At 33.5% G+C, this 14,649-nt stretch overlaps 1 pseudogene; it reads left to right on the forward strand.

Annotated features, from left to right (window-relative positions):
- Positions 1-1,356: 1,356 nt before the first annotated feature.
- On the forward strand, positions 1,357-1,456 carry LOC125617548 (annotated as a pseudogene).
- The last annotated feature ends 13,193 nt before the right edge of the window (positions 1,457-14,649 follow it).

The following is a 14,649-nucleotide window of genomic DNA, read 5'->3' on the forward strand; positions in this document are numbered from 1 at the left end:
CTAATACCCATTCTATGAAGATACTTGTGCCAATTATGTCAACTGTGACATATGATAAATCAATTTTCCATCTCTCCATTTTTTAATTTACAAAGTAAGAAATATGGTGATTTTGTATGATCAGTCTAGCTCCTGCACTTAATTTCATAATTATTGTTATGTAGGATTGATCTGGCATGGAGCAAAATAATAATAATAATAATAATAATAATAATAATAATAATAATAATAACAACAACAACAATAATAATAAATGATTAATTACTAATACTAATTAACTAATAATAATAATTAACTAATAATTAACTAATAATAATGAATGATTAATTACTAACTCTATATTATAGAAAAGCTTCATCACCCTTTAAAATTTATGAAATACTTTCAAAGTAATTGAGCATAGAAATAAACCAAGAAACCCAGGACTGAGTCTTAGGAAGGTCTAAAGTCTAAGCCTAAAGTCTCTTTATTAATCCAAATTAATTTTTCCAAATGACTATTTGTGGGAGATCAGTTAAGGGAATGAAAGTTTACTGAGATTACTCATTACTGAGGATTACTGGTATGTTTCCTCTTATGGAAGAGGCACAGAACTGATTGTTAATGCAAATGTTCTGAGAAGACCTGCAATAAGAGCAGTCTATTTGACTTTGTTTAAACCACTGTTTCCTAAAAGTATTTGTTCTTATGACCCCATTTTATGTACCATAACATATTATGTAATGTGATGTATTACTCAAAAACACATTTTACATAACATATCACTAGCTGGGAAATGACAGCTTGTCTTGGGATTGCAGCTCTTTGGACCTTAAACAGTTGAATTATGTAACTTTCCTTTTGCTTTTATAAACTTGGTTGTTTCAACAAGTATAACCTGTGTCTGTGGGGCCCAGTGTAAGAAGTTTCACAGCATGGCCATCTGTTCCAAATTCTTGATATAAAATTTTCCATCAATTCAACTCAGAAGAATTTTCCTTACAGCAAATTAACAGACTGGAAATTTAGAGTCAGTAAATTCAGGGTCATTTTGCTCAGCAACTCAGGTTTCTTTCCAGGGACACTGACAGGGAATAAGGGAGTTCTTTTGTCCTGCGGTCATCTCAATCTTAACTCCTGTAATGAGATATCTGGAGCCCAAAGGCTAATATCTTTAGCACTACTGCTTGCAGTTACAAATTCTCCTGATACTGCAATAGGGATAAACAGCATTGATCTCAAAATATTGCTTCAGTTCAGGGGCTAGCACTGAATTACAAGCTCAAGAAAAAAAACTATCCTTTTACATTTCATAAAAGTGATAATTTCTTAACTTTTACTGGGCATTTTCTGTTATGTAAGTCATATTTTAATAGTGCTCACTTCGGCAGCATACAGTAAAATTGGAATAATACAGAAAAGATTAGCAAGGTCCCTGCACAAAGATACACAAGTCTGTGAAGCATTCCATATTGAATAAAAAATCTGAAATCTATTACATAGCATTTTTTAATTTAAAGTAGATTGGAATGTCTCTATATCTGCAAGTATATATTAACATGGGACTTTACAAGTACAACGTGGAAAATAAAAGCTGCCAATCTATTCTAATGGATTTTATTTTCTAGTAATGTAATTGCAGATTTCATTTCTCAAAGGAAAAAAAAAAAAGAGTAGTACCAACCACCAGAATTTGTTGCAGATACTATTTACTTTTCCTCAGTATGCTACAGTGTGCTACTTGCCCTTAGTGTGTGCAGGCATCCCTGTCAAGGACACACCCACCTTTCTATAGTCTCAAGGTCTTATTTTCCTTTCTTACAAAGTCAGGTAAGCTTATTTGGGGTTTTATTTAATATTCATCCACTAATCTGTCTAATAGTTGCTGGAAACATCGAGATAAGTAGACTGGCAGCAAGGTTTACCAACATGCTCTAATACAAAGAAGCGTACCAGTTTTTAATGTAGGAGAGAATGTCAAAAAGAATAATGAAAATATTTGATATTTCAATAAGCTTGGAAGCCAGAATCAAAAATGTTAAGTATAATAGATTGGAAAATTTTCAAAATGACTATGAGATGCTCAGAGACCTTATTATATACCCATATTCTGTGAATGTCTGACATTTTCTAAGCAGTCAATAAATGTGTGCTGATAGAATGAATGATTAATTACTAACTGTATATTATAGAAAAGCTTCATCACCCTTTAAAATTTAAGAAATACTTTCAAAGTAATTGAGTGTAGAAATAAACCAAGAAACCCAGGACTGAGTCTTAGGAAGGTCTAAAGTCTAAGCCTGAAGTCTAAGGCTTCAAGTTAAAAACTCAAAACCATTATGAAACACCAAGAAAGTACAGATAAAGAATGCAACCCATATATTTGTAGATATCTTTTTCTTTCTTTAGAGTTCTGTTTCTTATTTTGTTTGAACTTAACATTTTACCATTCAAATTTAACACATTTAAATCCCTATGTTAACCCCATCCAAAATATTTAACTTAGATTTAATTGATAATCATTATATTATATAAACAAGATTTAGTTAGATTGATCCCAAATATTTACCAATTGAAGCCCATTTAAAAGGAAGTTAAAAAGTGTGTCTTACTATTCAATATTACAGAAAAGTATATAGAGAGAGTTGTACTGATGAAATGTTATAGCGACTCCAAGTATTGACCAAGATTTTAATTTTATTTAACCCAAGAAGTGTTGAGGTTAAATTATCGAAAATGTTCACAATAACAAAATCATGAAATTGTCTATTTCATGTTGTTAACAAAATGGATTTCCAGGGCTTAAAAAAATGAGATAAGTTTTGTTTTCCCACCAGTCTAGAAGTAAATAATCAGGAGAATAACTCAGTGTATTTGTCAAGGACCCATGCTCCCTTCTACACTTGGGAATACTTAGCATGGTTTCTTCAGGCTCCTGACCTTCTGTTGCAGAATGACTTCTGTATCTTCCAACTAGAAAAAAAAAATACACAAAAGGCAAAACATGGTTAGAAGGCAATAGGAAGGAGTAGGACCCAAATTGGAAAACTTTCTGAGTAAATATCAACCTATATCTCATTTGTGGATGGCATGCTTCTCTAGATATAAGGCCATCAGAAGGAAAGAATTCTCTAGCTGAATACATTATTATAAAATAAGAAATTTAGGAAATTCCTTGAAATGAAGCATGTGGACAGGAGATAGAAGAGGCAACTGGCAATGCATGTTAAAATTAAAAAGTAAGTTTATGCCAGGTGTGGTGTACACTCCTGTAATCCCAGTGATTCAGGAGGCTGAGGCAGGAGGAACTCAAGTTCAAGGCCAGCCTCAGCAACTTAGCAAATCCCTAAGTGACTTAATGAGACCCTGTCTCAATATAAGAAATAAAAAGGGCTGGCATGTGGCTCAGTAGTTAAACATCTCTGAGTAAAATCCCTGGTACCAAAAAAAAAAAAAAAAAAAGAGAGAGAGAGAGAGAAAAAAAAGNCCTCCTCCTCCTCTTCCTCTTCCTCCTCTTCCTCCTTCTCCTCCTCTCTTCTTCCTCTTCCTTCTTCTCTTTTGTGGTGGCGATACTGGGGATTAAACCAAGGGTTCTTTACCACTGAGATACATCCCCAGCCATTTTAGTTTTTATTTTGAGACAAGGTCTCATTCACTAAGTTGCTCAGACTGACCTCAAACCTCTAGTTCTACTGCCCCAGCCTTCTACATTGTTGGGATTGCAGGTATACACTAGACCATGTAGCTGTCATCTTCTTAAAGTTTTTTCATTTCCTTTCTTTTGTTACCAGAGTCCTAGGCAAGAGGCCTGGCTCTGAAATCCAACAAATCATGTTTAGCCACTTTCCCCAAAAGCATTAAAGGAACTTCAGTTAGTGTAGCTTCACTGGAAAGTTAAGGAGACCCATGTTCTTAGCCCCATCTTTGACAAACTAGCAATGACTTCGAGGTTTTACAGAAAGGGAAGTGAGTGCAAGGATTAGAGGGCTTACATAGCCAGAAGGTTTTCACAATTGCCAAAGCAGATGATCTCCATCTGGTGTGGTCTGTCCATCATCATTTCAGGATTAGTCAGTTGGGTCTTGTCCCTGATAATATTAGGCAGATTGATTAGGCATGAATAAGTGGGTAGGAGAAAGGATGATAAAAGGCAGACATTAGGCATATACATTAGGAAAAATCCATGAGTCTTAAAACTGAAACCACTGGGGACCTTACTGGAAGAGGCAAGTATTTGGAAAATGAGAGTTGGAATGTCCAACCTTCCCCAAAATGTAAATAAGTCTAATCCTTTGAGGAAGTTATTACTTAAGACCATGGAGAAACTTAGAGAAGCAGTTAAGCTTCAGGAAAGTTGGACCTGGTATGCAGGAATCTCCAAAATATAGTTAATTATAATGCCTTAGGGAAATTGCCATTTCCAACTTATGTCTTGTCATCAGGTTATCAGTACCCTCCCTTATTACCCTCCCTATTACCAAAATTATGTTAAAATCACCCAACTACTCCTTGTAAACAGTACAGCAGGACCCTTATAAAGAAAGTTTGCTGAGAGTAATCCAAAAGGCAACAAACCAATTGAATAGTGTGAGAAATTGAGGTAAGGACAAGAGGACACAAAAATCCTTAAAATCTCCAATGTTGCCAGATGCATTTGTCCATGCCTATAATCCCAACGTCTTCAAAGGCTGAGGCAGGAGGATCACAAAGTCAAACCCAGCCTCAGGAGATGTCCTAGGTAATTTAGCAAGACCCTGTCTCAAAATTTAAAAAAGATTAGGAATGTGGCTCAGTGTTTTAGTGACTCTGGGTTTAATCTCAAATATTAAAAAAATGCTTTAATTTCATGAAGGACATATATGTCAATCTCCTTAAGGTGGTCCATTCAGCCTATCTTAAATATCTGTACCCTCTTTCTTTCTAATAAATTTCTGCCTACTGTTTTGAGCTACTTCTTTGAAATCCTTCTGGAATATTCATAAAAACAAACAAAATAACCAAGAACCACTCTGATTAATTTGCCTCTATAAATGGTCTTGATCTGCAATGATAACAAGTTTGTTGATGGAGGCAGCTTCAACTCATTATAAAATGTTTATCAGATCAAACCTAATTCCTGGAATCCAAAGTAACTTGGAGCAAAGGAAACAGATGTAAAATTAAGGGAGATATGGCAAGTGTTTGATCCTGTATTATCCACCCACTGTATATTTTCAAACAATAACAAAGAGGGTTAGTCTTTGCTACCATCTGTACATTACTATCTCAGGATTGGTCAGGCAGGCCTTGTCCCTGATGAGAACGTTGATTTTGCCTGGGGGTAGCTTAGACTCACCAGGAGATATTTATTAGATTAAACTTTATTCCTGGAATACAAGGTGACTCTGAAACAAAGATAATGGATATGGAAGCAGAGATGTCAAGTCTTTAATCTGACTTTTAGCCACCCAGTGTTGTGATCTCCACGGCCAAACCCTAGAAACTGGCGGGAAGCCATGGGGGATTAAGGAAGACAGACACACATTTAAAAAGAAAAGTGGGATCAGGTAGGACACTGATCTCTGATAGAGAAAACATGGCTCTGCATGTTTATTATATATGGTCTCACAATCAGGAAATTAAAGACTATAGAAGCATTGTTCTTTGTGCACTAGAAAGTTACAGGACTAGAAACACCTTTGTAGTTATTCCACTATTGCAATGCTAGGAGCTTCCTGTGGCACCTAGGAAGCCATTGTCCAAAGTTTCTACTAAGTGGGTAGGCTCAGAGGTCACAGCATTGATGAAATGCTGTGGTTATCTTGCTATAAGATCAAGTATACAATACTAGATATAACAAGGTGTAATTTAAACACTGTTTATATATATATATATATATATATAGTTATCCACATAAAATAATTTTTTTCTTGGACCAGAAAAATCAGCTTTCATATGAATGAGTATCTTAAGATTATAAAATGTATTTTATTTTGTATTCCATTAAACTTCAGTGAAGAAAAAATAACAACCCCAATTCATCTACAGTTCGATTATAAAACTGTAGCTGCACCATGATTAAGTTTTCTAACTCAATTACTTTTGGAATTACACTGGACCATCTCTTCCAATAGTAGAAGGCTGTAAAAGACTATCTCTAGACTTGTTAAAGTTTGCTTGACTTTTCTTGTTGAGTCAGATTAACTAATTTCAACATTCTTTTATTTTCATAATTAACATCTCCTTTGCTGGAATCAACATGTGAAAGGTGATTTTTTAGTGGAAAAATAGAACAGTCAGTCTCAAAAATGAACTTTTGACTTTTTTATGCAAAACAAAGGAGATAAAATAGACATAAGGTCCCTAGGAAAGATACATTTCCATAGACCACTTCAGTTGCAGCCTTGTAAGATGACAAGATAAAAGAAAAAAAAAGTGCAGAAAGATGATACTGGGAAAATCAAAGTATTACAGAGAATAGTGACCAAGAGTTTATCTACAGAGTAACTAAATGGAAAATCTTATGTATGTCTAAGATAAAATTAATAATTTATATAAATCAGTAACTTTCCAATTTTCTATTAATCCCTTTTTCTCATTTTACTATTTCCCTATTCCTTGTTTTTAGGTCTACAGGGTACAAATAGTTTGATTTTGAGTATGTGGAGGAACCTGGCCATCAATTAACAATGTGGAGTGTGCACTGCATGCATTAAAATGAGTTTTTGGACCTTATCTTCACTGAGAGGGAATGAATGCGTTCACTATGTAACAGTGGCTTTTAAGGAAAGTGTATGTGTGTGTGTGTGTGTGTGTGGTGTGTGTGTGTGTGTGTGTGTATGCACATACACACACCCACACATTTAAACTTAGAAGACCACTATCTGGACCTCACCATAATTCAGTAGAAAATATTTAAGTAAGAGAAATATAAATTGAGCAAGAAGGAAGACCTTTTATATGAAGTAAAAGGGAAATTGCATAGCATTTAGTTGAAAAGAGGTGAAAACCACTCTAAAATAAGTATATATTAAGTCCTAAGGAGCTGGAATTTTTGGTGCTTCCAAGAACTAAGAGAAAATAAGTAGCTCAGAAAACATAGATAGAATATTACACTTAGATATTGAAAGGCCAAGAATTGTTAATTTTATCCAAAGAGAATTGGAAAGCCATGGATGTATTTAAGTAATGTTTTAATATAGGATTCAGAATACTACAACGCACTGACTAAATCTAGCCTACCAAAAACCCATTTGTATAAATAACGTCTTATTGGAACACACCCACACTCGTTCACTTATGTGTTGTCTATGACTGCATTTGTTTTACCAGAGTAGTGTTGAGTAATTGTGACAGAGACCATATGGTCAGCAAAGCCAAACATATTCACAAGCTGAATCCTTAGAGAATTTTGCTGATGCTTGGATTAATATATGTTCATTTTGAAAAAGTCCATCTGGTTGAAATATAAAAAAATCATTTGCTGATGGAAGAATTTAAGTATAAGTACCAATTAGGAGACTTTGGTGGGTAAGGGATGATAGAGAACTGGATTAAGTTGGTAGCAATAGATATGGAACAATACAAAAAAATAAAATGAAATCCACTGAGCCTGGTAAAGAAAAATCAAATGAAGAATAATTGGAAAAAAAGGGGAGCAGAGAATAAGTTCTAGGTTTATCTTTTGAAAAGTTTGATAGATGATAGTGATGAGATGACATCAATTTAGAGATGTCCGTTTGGAAGAACCTGTGAAATCTGCCAATAGAGATGTTGAGACAACAGTGGGATGTGTGAATCTGGGTCTCCCATGACAGATCTAGGTCGGGAAACAAACAACCACTAAAGAGCCATTGAAGTATCCAGGAAGTATTTAGAGTGAGAAGGCAATTGACAGGATAACTCTGCCCCTCTGTATAATTATATTTATTAATCTCCATGTGTTTCAATGAAACTTACACCTATTTAGGGGGGTTCAATTTCTTCATCAGATGCTACTCTAGGAATTTGAAAGGCCTTGTTGGTAAGTTCCTTACAATCCACATTTCCTTTTCTATGCCATTGTAATACAGCACAACTATTCACTGAAATAAACTCAAATTGAACTGTAGCAAGATAATATTTCATGAAGCTGAAATATTACCACAAAATTAGTGAAATAAATTATAGGAGTAAAGCATTGAGTCAACTGAGTCAATGCTTTACTCCTATAATTTATCTTACTCATTTTGAGAATTTTACATTCTGGTTATCATAACTAATGTTTATTTAATGCTACCCCTAATTGACATTTGTAGAGGGAAAAGTACAAAGAACTTGTCACGGTGAAACATTTTGTAAATGGTAGGTCTTGGGTATCCCACTTCTGGAGTTTTTACTCTTAACCTGTGAGGTGTGCAATCTTACTTTATTCATGTCCTCTAAACCCTGAGTTTCCTATTCAATTTCACCTGTGAATTGGGTCTTCCAGACTTTTTGGAATAAAATATATATTTAATGTTGTGTGACAAAAATCATATAGGGTTAAGAATAAAATTCCACACAGTCTGAAACATATTTTGTACAATGATTTAATAACCCTAAATTTGGATCCTAATGCATTAGAATATATTTTAAAATATTATTTAATATCATCTTTGACCTATCTATAGTTGAAAGTAATCAAAAGGTGATGTGATTGAAACACAATTAAGTATATATGTAAAAGGAATCTGAAAATATCTACTATTGTTTATGGAATTTAATTATAATTTTTTGTGGATCTGTTTTTGACCCAGAATTGAGTTGTTCCAAAATAAGGATGAAACAGCTGTTCTACAATTCACTTATTTCATCTTTCCAAAGGAAAACAGAGAAGAGGAAAGACAGACAAGTTACTAGAGTTAATCTCCTTTTAAACATACTTAAAGCAGATCTCCTGAAGAAAACTAATGATATTTTCAGGCATGAGAATGATTCTAGCAAGATGGCCCTGATCTAAAAGTGCTTAAAATAATTAAAGCAGGAAACTATGAATTTATGGTACATGTTCCTTAACAAAATTTCATGAAGTCGTGAAACTGTCTTAATATAAAATGGATATGCTTTGTAATATAGATCATGAGTGGACAAAAAAATATTCTGTAAAGTACCAGGTAGTAAATATCTTCAGTTTTACAAGTCATTACGTTCTGTCACTATTACCAACTCTGCCATTGTGGTATATTACCAAATATATATACCAAGTATATTCATTTTGGATGCAGGGCTTTTCTAGCACTAAGCTACATCCCCAGTCCTTTTTCCTTTTAATTTTGAGAGAAGATCTTGCTAAGTTACTGAGACTGGACTCACACTTGCAATCCTCCTCCCTCAGTCTCTCAAATTGCTAGAATTACAAGTGTGTGCCACCATGTTACCCTAATTTTTTTTCTTAATTCAGGTTTTCTCTCCACAAGGAAAAATGAAAAACTGATTAAAGGACCCAATTCAGTAAACCCATGCTAAAGAGATAGATGAATATTTTTACATCTATCTCATCATGTTATAACTAGAGCAAGGTTTTCAAATTTTTGCAGTTTAAGATGTAGACTTTGGATTGCTGCCCTAATTTAATATATACATTCTCTAATTACATAATTGAATCATACTAAATTAAATATGACATTCATTTTATTTTATTTTTTTTTTTATTTTTTTTAATTTTTTATTGTTGGTTGTTCAAAACATTACATAGTTCTTGATATATCGTATTTCACACTTTGATTCAAGTGGGTTATGAACTCCCATTTTTACCCCGTATACAGGTTGCAGAATCATATCAGTTACACATCCATTGATTTAAATTAAATATGACATTCATTTTAAAATCTCTGATTCCAAGAAGACTCTAGGAATATTTCAGTGTTGTCTAATTAGTCTTTTAACAATGACCCTTCAGCCATCATGAGCATGTGGATGCTTTGATCTCAACATTAGCTCTGGCCCTATCAGAACTTTTCATACTTACATGGTAGATAATAATAGTTACCAGGCACAGGGCCAACATTATATAACTCATGAAGCTATTTTCCCAATGAGTATAATTTGAACAGATTTATAATTTAATAATATAGAGTTGATAAATGTCTTATTTTTGAGAGTATTTTAGTATTGGTAGAAGATTTTATTTTTTTATAAAATTTGCATTTTCAGGAGCTAGAATCAATATTATTCCAGGATTGTAGAAAATCAAATAACATTTCATAATGTTACATGACATAGGGTTAACCTATATCCATGGCATTTCTGTTTGAAGAAATGAATTAAAATATTCAGACAAAGAAACATCAAGGAAAGAAAACTTCAGACCAATATCCCTGATAAACATAGATGAAAAAATTCTCAATGAAATTCTGGCAAATTGTATACAAAAACATATTGAAAAAGATAGTGCGCCACGATCAAGTGGGGTTCATCCCAGGGATGCAGGGTTGGTTCCACATATAGAAATCAATAAACATAATTCATCATATTAAAATAAACTTAAAAACAAAAATCATGATAATCTCAATAAATGCAGAAAAAGCATTTGACAAAATACACCATACCTTCATGTTCAAAACACTAGAAAAAATTACAGATAGTTGGAACATACCTCAATTTTGTAAAAGCTATATATGCTAAACACAAGGCCAGCATCATTCTAAATGGAGAAAAATTGAAAGCATTCCCTCTAAAAACTGTAATGAGACAAGGATATCCTCTTTCACCATTTCTATTCAACATCATTCTTGAAACTTTAGCCAGAGCAATTAGGCAAAAGAAAGAAATTAAAGGGATACAAATTAAAGGGATACAAATAGGTAAATAGGTAAGAGGAATTCAAACTATCATTATTTGCTGATGACATGATATTATATCTAGAAGATCCAGACAAAATGGTGCCTCCATACATCCAAACTATGCTATTAAACTAGACTATTAAGCTGTTCTGCGATAGTTTGTGTGAGAAATTGACATCAGCTGGCTGGGCTGAGGAGATGAGCTCTATTTAAAGGAGCTGGCTGCAGCAATAAATAAGAAAATGGTGAAGAAACCAGGCAACACAGAACATGAGTTTCAAGGGTGGGACTTCTATGTTTCCCCAAGGATCAGCTCCACACTGGGCAGCGCTGAAAAAGCGAAAGAGCACACCCCAAATCCCCCTATTTATTGGGAAAAGGACATTTGATAGAATATTTCACCAAATAAGGCAAGGAGTAGGGTTTCTCAAAGGGTAGAGTCTTTCTTGGTGATGTGTTGTGGTCAGCAGATTGATTGACATCTTGGCAAGTTACACCCATCTCAGGTGCTGTGTAGGACCATAGGCAAAGCAAGAGGAAAAGCACAATTACATCGCACAGCCCAATCATCGCACAACACCAGATCAGTCCCTTCATATGCTCAAATGTGCATAGATCTCACACACAGCCCCATGGGTGGCTCAGGACAAGAAAAGATTCTATCTTCCCAGTGGTAATCAGCAGAAGGGAGAATGAATACAGAGTGCTCAAGTCTGAGCATCAGCTTGATCTGCCCTCATTATAGTTTCATTGAACTTAATGATCTGTAAATGAAGAAAAGAAACTAAAAAAAAAAAAATCAAGGGAGATAAATGCATTTAGTCTAAAGAAATTATTAACTGCAGCAATTTTTGGAATAAGGAAAACATCTGGTAATGCTTTTCCCACTCAGGAGACTATCCCAGCATTGCATGTTTTAAAGGCAACATGAGCTAAGTCTATTGTTAAGACCCTTTATGAAGCAACCACATATTCTTACGCTAACTGCAGGGTTCAGATGGAAAGCAAATTTCTGTTAAAATGCTATAAAATTAAATAAAGCTTCTACTTCTATTCACAGCTTAAAAAAAAACTTTATATATGAATTAGAAAATCGTAGATATTAAATGTTCCCTGCCAAAGTCCTGGTACAAGCCCTCATTTCTCATATGCAAACACGTGCCATAAAATATGTTAAGCTTTGTTATTTTGATTCATGCACATAAATTTATCTGGAAATTGCTAACAAAATCAACACTGAGTCAATTGTCAAATTGTTGTTAATAATTATCATCCACTATGATTTAAGAATATGGTAACAGGAAATATGAAATACCACATCTGAGGAAAAAAGTTTACTGGCAGAATTCATAACTCCCCTCAAAATGTTCTGAATGAATTGGAGAATCCATCAGTCATTTAAATTCTTGTTCAGTTAGTCTTCCAGTTGTGCAACACAAATATGAAGCTGCTCCTATTAGTAGGGGATAAATTGAGTATTTTTAGAAGACTTTAACATGTTTATTTTTTTCGAGAACACACATCTCCCATTAACTTGTAGGGGAAAATTGTCAAAGTATCTTCTCCATTTCTCAAAACTAATACTTTAAAGAAAACTGCTAGGTGTTTAATTTAACAAAAGTTAAATTATGATTAGAATGGACAGGGTAGAGGCAGAAATAGAAGAGTAGCTATGAATAACCACTTCAATTCTTTTAACCAAGTAATTTTCTGAAAGAAAAGTAATAGTAGCCAGATATTAGCAATACAGTTATAATGTTTTCCTTGATGATTTCAGATGTCTGGGCTGGACATTACCTCTTTTTCTGGTATATTAGCACAAGTTCAGAGGAATAAAGAATTTTGAAGGAATTTTTTAAAATATCCCTTTCTAAAAAAGAAACATTCCTTCTTGTTCAGGAAAATAGCAACTTAATACACAGAACTCTGAGCAGAGAACTATTGTAGATGTTGTCTCCTTTTTAACCAGAGGTTACACTCTTAAGTAGCAGCATGAGCTTGGCATATCTTCAATTGCATTTAAGAGGAATGAAGGCACAAATAAAGGGCTCTGCATATAATGGTACGGAGTCTCATAAGTTAAAAAATATTGGTTTTTACTTTTGACAGCATTTTACATTAAATCGTGTGCTTTATGCAATTTACTTTTTATTATAATTATTAAAGCACATTAATTGTAAAAATTAATGGAATTCACTATGATATTCCTATAAATTCATGCATAAATTTGCTTTATTTTTATTTTTGGTGAAGGCCTTTAGGGGTGTTACAAACTGACAAAGGTCAATGATTTGATACATTCATAATTTCTTTTCAGTATATTTATAACATTCAGAAATAAGAGGTATATAGATGTTCTAACCGGACATTTAACAGTGACTAGGAAAGCAAGTCACAAAGTCAATAGTGTAAAAAAGATTTTCATGTAAATTGGGGCAAAATATCTTCCTATAACCTGTTCTTCACATTCAGTAAACTACCAATAATCTATCTTTCTAAGCACTAAGAGAATAATTCTTCATAAATGGTGGAGTAAATGCACATAGCTATGTGCCAGAATTCAGTCAAGGGACAGAATTCTATATAAGCCAAGTAAGTCGCTCTGGCCAGTCATCCCCACAGCAAACCATTCCAAACTGTACTGGCTACAAGGACCTCTAGATTCTGTCACCTTATTTACACAAAATTAAATATATGTGTGCAATATTTGAGCCAATGAAATGATTTCTGTATCCATTATGCTAACTAATAAACCCACTTGCACTAATTACAGATAAACACAGTTGAAAATTTTGGTCTGAATTTTTCAACTTTGAAGGGCACTAATATTCCATCCTAGATTTTGTATTGTAAATTAGGAAACATCAAGGGTTAACTAGCCATTGATAAGGCATAAATTTAGATTGACGCATTTAGATGCTTAATAATTATAGGCAAGTTAGCAAGAATACATATGAATAAATTCTCAATATTATGAAAATTAATGCTTTGTTTCAAGAATACTTACTCAAAACCCATACTTTTGGACTAATGATTTTTATTAAATAAAAAGATAAGTTCCATGTATATGACTGATAATTTATTTCCTTCCATCCTCAGAATTCCAATAATCTTCATTAAAAAAAAAAAAAAGAAAGAAAAGCTGAAGAGGTGTTGTTACATGGTTGTTGTGAACCTGATTGGAAGAGGGAAAAAATCAGAGACTATAAAAAAGGACAACTTGAAAAATATATATTATCTAGCTGAAAAAAGGATGCGTCATACAAAATGCATACAAATTAAGTCTGCAATCAAGCTGTTCCTAATCCGAACACTATCTTCATGTAGTTGGCATTATGAAAATTAAGGGCATAAATATGTAAGTGTCTTGAAGACAAAATGAACTGAAATGAAACACATGATAAAGTTGGGTGGAATCTAAATAGTATATAGACAATGACTCCTCAGCTTGTGTAACAGGATTTAAAAGATATATAGTTTTAAAAGTTGTTTTTTAATGGAAACCATGACTGCAACATTGATGATGAAGAAAGATGAACAACTATTTTAAACCCCTATAGTAAAAGGTGATTAATATTGTTCCAATCTAGTAAGTCATATATAATAAAGGAAAGTTGACAGGTTAAGCTTGTGTGTCTCCTAGCTCATCTGGTGAGCACATTTTAGCAATGGCTTGTTACCCTATAGTTATATTTTGTTGCACAATTATAGAATTATATGTAGGCAGAAGAAATATAAATACTTTATGAACATTCTGTAAAATAACCATTTTCCCCTCTTATATGAAGACTCTTAATAAATTCATTAAAAGTAGCTCATAGGTCCCTCCACTAAAGGTATGGCAAAACAGTACTGGCCAATGATTATAAACTTCCAGTTATGCACAATG

Source organism: Marmota marmota, unplaced genomic scaffold (genome assembly GCF_001458135.2).
Source record: "Marmota marmota marmota unplaced genomic scaffold, marMar, whole genome shotgun sequence".
NCBI classification, from domain to species: Eukaryota; Metazoa; Chordata; class Mammalia; order Rodentia; family Sciuridae; genus Marmota; species Marmota marmota.